Raw genomic sequence first — 7,243 nt, forward strand, 5'->3', positions numbered from 1 at the left:
TCAAAGGAAGTGATTTTGACAATGAATATGATAAGATATGAAATGACTGGTCCGTGGTAAAAGGAACAGGAAAGACAACAGCAGCCTTGGACTTGAAGCCCAAAGATGACAAAAAGTCCATTCCTTCAGAATGTAACAAATTATCTTTTTCTTGGTAAATTGGAAAGATGTTTGCAAATATTGCCTGATATACTATACCACACTTTTATTTTTCTGACTTATGCTTCTTATAAAATTCAAATTACCACATATGTTAGAAATCTGAATTTTAAATGTTTCATAACTGTGAATGAGAGACAGTTTGACAATCTTTTAGTCTAAATAAAGTAACTTTTTTTTAATGAGTCAAAAGACAGTCAAGTGATACTAAGGATATTTTAAAAATAGAAGTAATCAGTAAATTTTTCTTAGGATGATTTTTTAAAAATACATAGATGCATACAAATACTTTTGCAGCAATTATAAAAATTGTTATAAAGACAATATAGTGTTTATAGTACTTGCACATTTGAACAAAAAAGGTTTAAAGGGATTTAGAATGCTGGAAATTAGAACTATCATTTATGTAGAGAATTAATTCATTGGCAAGTATTTTATATAATGTGAAATTATAAAATTAAGGAAATATTTTTTTCTATCTAGGCTAGTCACTGTCTTTTTAAAGCCATTATTATCATTCAAATAACCAAACACCTACATTTGCAGATAATGCAGGAATTCTGGTGATTTAAAATTATATTATTAGCATATACCTTTTCATGTATAATTTATGACTCTGAAAGTTTAACTTTTTTTCTTTCTTCTTGGACTGTAAGCATAGTGTTCAATTTCAGCTAATCCTTTCATCTTTCAATCTAGATTGTGAAGGTTGAGCTGCATATAATATTCCTTATAAAATCAGAACCAAGGTCAGCCTTTGAATTTTATGATCAAAATTTCCCACCAGAGAGAAGAATAAGACCTGGGAATCAATCCAGCCTCTAAAACTACCATGAGCTAATTACTGAAACTCTTCTCTGAAAGTCCTGGTTTAAAAAATAAAATAAATTCTACAATAAAAATTTTATAGCTACAAGTTAAAAATAGTAACCAAATGGTTTCTTTAAGCTGTGATAATTTAATATAAGTAGTTTTGTGAAAAAATGACCACAGTGTGTCTTCAGCAATTATTTGGATCTTTTACTCTGGACACAATACATTTGTAAGCCCGTGCACAGCATTTTGACATGACATGTCCTATAAAGATCTTCATTTATGCTTTCATGTCATTTTGTTTATGCAAGTTCAGAATAGATTCTCTTCTTAATGGGTATTTTAAAGAAAAATTCTTAAATCACAATATTTACTTATTTTTTTCCAGTATTATTAACAGTTGACATACATTGTTGTATAAGTTTAAGGCATACATTATGATGGTTTGATTTATACATATTGTGAAATGCTTACCATAGTAGTTTCAATTAACATCCATCTTCTCATATACATACAAAAAAATTTAAAAAGAGAAAAGGAAAAAAAATCTTGTGAGGAAAACTCTTAGGATTTGCTCTATTAGCAACTTTCGTATATAGCATACAACAGTATTAGGTGTAGTCATCATGTTGTACATTACATCCCTAGTACTTACTTGTCTTATAACTGGAAGTTTTTATCTTTTGACTACCTTCTTCCAATTCTCCCTTCCTGTACCCTCTGCCTCTGGTAACTACATATCTGTTCTCTTTTGCTATGAATTTGTTTTTCTTTGGTTGGTTGGCTTGGTTTTGTTGTTAGATTCCACATATAAGCGAGATCATAAATTATACATGAAAATGTATAATTTCTCTGTCTGACTTATTCTATTTAGTATAATGCTTTTAGGGTCTGTCAATATTGTCACAAAATGGCAGTATTTCCTTTCCTTTCGTTGCTGAATAATATTCCCTTGCATATACGTGTATATACCACAATCTTGTACCCGTTCATCCATCAGTGAACACTTTGTTGTTACTATGTCCTGGCTATGGCAAACAATGCTGCTATGCACATGGAGGTGCAGATACCTTTTCAAGTTAGTGTTTTTATTCTTTTTCGGGTATATTTCCAGAAGTGGAATTGCTGGATCATATGGTAGTTCTATTTCTAATTCTTTGAGGATCCTTCATATTGTTTTCCACAGTGGCTGTACCAATTTACAACCCACAAATAGTTCAAAAGAGTTCCCTTTTTTTCTTATCCAGGCCAGCATTTGTTATCTCTTATCTTTTTGGTGATGGGCATTCTAACAGACTTGAGGTAATATCTCAATGTAGTTTTAATTTGCATGACTACTGGTGTTGAGCATCTTCTCATGTACCTTTTGGCCTTTGTATATCTTCTTTGACAAAATGTCTATTCAGGTCCTTTGCCCAATTTTTAATTGGGCTATTAATTTATTATTATTATTACTTTTTACTATTGAGTTATATGAGTTTTTATGTATTTTGGATATTAATCCCTTATTAGATACTGGTTTGCAATATTTTTTTCTTATTCTGTAGGTTGCCTTTTAACTTTGTTGATGGTTTTTTCTGCTGTGCAGAAGCTTCTTAGTTTGATGTAATCTCACTTGCTTATTTTGATTTTGTTGCTTGTGCTTTAGGTGTCATAGCCAAAAAATCATTATCTAGGATTTTTGTGGTTTCAGATCTTATATTTAAGTCTTTAACTCTCAATAATTTTCGTGAGTGATGTAATTTATATGTCTAGTTTCAGTCTCTTACATGTGAATATCCAATTATTTAACCCAACACCATTTATTATAGAAACCGTCTTTTCTCCTTTGAGTATTCTTGGCTCCCTTGTCAAATATTAATTGACTATATATGCTTGGATTTATTTCTGGACTCTTGATTCTAGCCCACTGGTCTTGTGAAAATAGATAAAGGAAACTTAATTTAAAATGGACCTGGGAAGCTCTGAAGGGAGAGCTCACACACACTACAGCTTGCTATAAAAAAGCATATCTCGAATTCCCCAACTGGAAGCTTACTTTGCATGTCTCAGCAAGAGGAAAGAATTTCTCACACAAAAGTCATCCATGCATGTATGCAGGTAGCAAGTTCATGCTCTATGAGTGTCGTGTGCTATTCAAATTTGGGAATACTCCATATTTTATTTTTCTATTGCCTTATTGATGGTCATTTAGTTTATTGAAATTTTCATTATTAGAAAGAATTAATCTTGAATACGTATCCTTATGCATATGCTTGAGTGATTTCAGTGTATCTACTTGAAAGTAGTTCTTTCAGTTTTATTATGTAGTGGTCTTATGCTCTCCAAAGTGATGGGGCCATCATATAATCCTTCTATGAGATATGAGAGATAATGCTTGTCCATATTTTTATCAGCAGTTTTTAACACTTTATGAAAGTTTTATAAAATTTTAATTTAAGAAAATTTTATAGTTTTTGAATGGTGCTTAATTGTTTTAGGTTGTCTTTCCCAGATTACCAAAGAAGTTGAATAAATTCTGATATATTAGTAACCAATAAGATTTCTTCTACAAAATATATATATTTTTATATTCCTTTTGCTGATTTGTAAAAGTTATTTATATATACCTGATAGTAATTAGTTTTATTTGTTGCAAATAACTTTTCATGGTGAAGATTATCCTTCAAATTACTTTTGTTTTTTTTATCTTATAAAAGATAATTTAATGTAAATAAATGTCAATATTTATTTTCATGGGTTGTATTTAATGTTGGGAATTAAGATCGCTGGCCTCCATACAACATTATCAGGATTAAGAACCCAGATCATCTATGGCAACTATTTATTTCAGCAAATTCTTGCCCAGAAAGCTAAGGCTATAAATGAATAAATCTCTTTATTGTCAGCAAACTAATTTCTGTAACTGGACAAACTCCTATTAGAAGAATAGAAAGCTAAGCTAAGCAAACAACTCACTTTTCAAATAATAATTTACTTATCAAGATTTGCTTCACTATCCTCACCTCATAGTGTCCATCAATCTTACACTATTATATTGCTGACTTGGCCTGATTACAACCAGTTTCTTACCTTGAAACCTCAAACCACTTGGAAACAGACTCAAAGATGTGTTAATATCTTCCATGGCCAACCAATTTCTTCTAAGAATTATTAAGACTGTCAAAATGGTGTCCTCTCTTAATAAAATAAATTGAATAAAATTAATTTGCTTGAGTAATCAATTATGTTGCGTGATTTTCTGGAGAAACCAGTTAACAATCCTAGAAGTCACACTGAGATCCCATCAAGACACCCTTACTTCTAAACTTCAAAATTCCCAACTTGGAAGCTGTATTCCTGGGGGAGCCCTTGGGTCTCCTTTCAGAAGTACCCTTAAGTGGTGATAGTGGGGTAAGATAAGATAGTGAGGTTAAGTGAGATAAGTGCCTTGTGTCAGGTTCCCAAATCCTCTCATCAAGCTTGCAAATATTTTTCCTAGGAATAAGTGGCCCTTTAAGGAATCCTTGATTACCTGATCATATACAAAAACTCTTGTTATGGGCAGAAACCAGCCTAATTAGTAATAACATGACTATCTGTTCTTGCCACATTTTGGGGTGAGTCATTAAGAGGAATGTCATTGAAAAGAGGATGTACCTAGGACCAATGTGGCCATCTCTCAAGCTGGATGTAAAAACACGAATTTAGATTTCAACAGAGCACTGTTTTTTACAGACAAATTTTCCCTTATGAGAAATTTCCCCAGTCTCATCATGTTTTGTCCCTAAGAGTCTGGTCTGGAAGTGACCTTCTCTCTAAAAATTCTGTTTGCCAGGAATTGAAAATTTGTCAGGTCTGCAGCAGAGGAAGCCAACCATATTCAGTTAGAGGCCTGAGAAATAAAGTACACCAACAACATAATCAATGAATAATGTCTAGACTCTCATAGGTCTGTCTTCTAAGTTGTATACGCTCTGTGTCAGATTGCTGCTTTTTTTTTTAATATTTTACTAAAAAGTTTTTATTGGTCTTTTGGGTAGAAGTGGGAATTTATTTTCCAGGAAGCATGATCCCATCATGCTTCTGCAGGAACCAGTGCATGGCCTCTTCCTTGCTGATTCTGTTTCTGTGTTTAGACACAATGCAGGCTGTCCTTTGCTTTTTGTCTGTGATGCTGAAACCTGGCCTACCCAAAACCACATAGAAATCTAGGCTGTAGATACCAATGCTTGGGTCATATTTGATCTGCAGACTGATGTGCTCCCGATCTCCAAATGATAGATTCTAGTATTGCAGAAGTTGTTTCTGTTAACTCAAACACAGGCACCTTTAGACCTTTCTCCAGGATTTCCTCTGCCTTGACCCCATGGAATGTACAGTGGACAGCAAGCTTTTCATTTCTGTTGATGCCAAAGGATCTGATGCTTTATCTGGCTTTGGAGAACACAGGGGTCTAGCTGTGAGCTGTCCCAGCACCTTGGCTGCCAGAGTCAGTCTGTCTCCACTCTCCCCCAACCCACAGATGCTGAGGCAGAGCTTGTGGTTGGGAAGTTCCTACATAGGGTTCTCCTTTCCACCTTGATCCTGTGCCATGATGGAGAACAGGAAGAGCCAGATTACTGCTGTGTATTCAAACTATGGTTCTAATTCTTGCACTTATCTTTAAAAATGGTATCATATCACCAAAGACACTTGAGAATTAAATGGCCCTTTGGGAATCTTCCAATATGAACAAAATATTCATTTGAGAACCACCAATAAGGAAGGAGAAGGGGTGTAAAATTCCAAACATCCAATGATCTGCATTTTTATGTGAAAATTCTTAAAGAAATTCAGATTCCAGATTGTTTCAATAAATATGTATTATAAAATTATAAATATACAAAGTTTTATATCCCTCTACACTACCCAAATCACAACTTGAAGAACACAATGGTCTGTATTAGTGGCTAACATTCCATAACACTCTTTATAACCCATTTTCTTTTCATTTTCTCAGACCAGAAACATCTACAGCTTAATTGCTTAAAGTTGATCTTTCTTTGAAACAGGCAAGAGGCTCATGGTTGATTTTAAGCCCTGGCCTCATTCTCTGCTGAAAACTATTATCTAAGAATTTTTAAAATTCTGAAAATATATAATTCAGCACTTCCAAATCTGTAACAATTAGTTCATATCCTAATAACAATCTCAGATTTTTTTGAAAAAGGTGTACAAAGATAGAGTGGGAAGACTCTGAGGGTGATTTATAAGACTACAAATTGCATAGAACACCGGGCAGATTTGAATAATCTGATGTTGGACATCTTTTGAAGTCTTTACCCAGAGTCACTTTCTATAAAAATAGATTGAACTCTAAGTCAATCCTTCAGGTAAGAAAAAAAAAAAAATTAATCCACTGGAAACTTCTGGAATAAGTTAACAACACTACACAGCATTTAGGAGTAGATTTTGAAGCAGATGTGATATTGTCTTTCTTTTCACTTTTTATGATCAGCCTTAAGCCACAACTAAATGGATTTAATCTGCAGGCTAAAACTAGACTGGTAAATGGCCCAATTGCCAGATCCCTAACTTCTCATTTGACGTTTTAAAAGAGCCTTAGAACAAAAACAGACCCCATCCATTAAGTCTCTGAGGAGGGAACATTCTGATAAAGACACCTCAGGATACTGTAAGCAACAAGGACATTAGATAAATAGTCGTGCTGTGCTAGCTAAGAATCTTGCGGACTAAAATAAAGTTGGTGACCAATAAAACTACTCCAAGAAGATACTGAGAACTTTATTTCTTATTTTTCTTTACTGTCACCCAGATTCCCTTGCTATGAGTTATTTTAATAAATCAGTGAATGAGGAACCAACCTAGAAATGACTTTTTAGACAGTAACATCACAACATGCCAGGCAATCAAAAATCTAGTACCTCTTCTGGTTCTGGAAAATATGGAGTAGATGCATTTACTTCTATCTCTTCAATCAAGTAAAGCTAAAACCCCTGGATGTTATATACAAAACCAGTAAGAAGAGACTGTTAAGGGCAAGAAGAAGAAGGCAGATTGACTAGAAAATCTGAAATGTGAGGAACAACACACTGGTGAATCTGTTGTGTTTTCTTTTTGCCTCCTATATATTTCTGACTGCTGAAGAAGCCCACAACTATAAGTTTCAATTGGCACCAAAAAAAAAAAAAATTCAGGAAAAGTTTGTTCTCTCCTGCCAAAGAATCAGATAAGCAGCAGCCCAGAAATACAGAAAAATGTTATAATTAACACCTACTCCAACAAAAAC

General features: G+C 33.6%; 1 pseudogene; it reads right to left on the bottom strand.

Moving 5' to 3' along the window:
- Nucleotides 1–5,004: 5,004 nt before the first annotated feature.
- LOC112822277 (large ribosomal subunit protein uL5 pseudogene) lies at nt 5,005–5,547 on the bottom strand (annotated as a pseudogene).
- Nucleotides 5,548–7,243: the final 1,696 nt, after the last annotated feature.

This window comes from Callorhinus ursinus, unplaced genomic scaffold (genome assembly GCF_003265705.2).
Source record: "Callorhinus ursinus isolate GAN/ISIS: 27379988/994484 unplaced genomic scaffold, GSC_fseal_2.0 scaffold1, whole genome shotgun sequence".
Classification (NCBI taxonomy): Eukaryota; Metazoa; Chordata; class Mammalia; order Carnivora; family Otariidae; genus Callorhinus; species Callorhinus ursinus.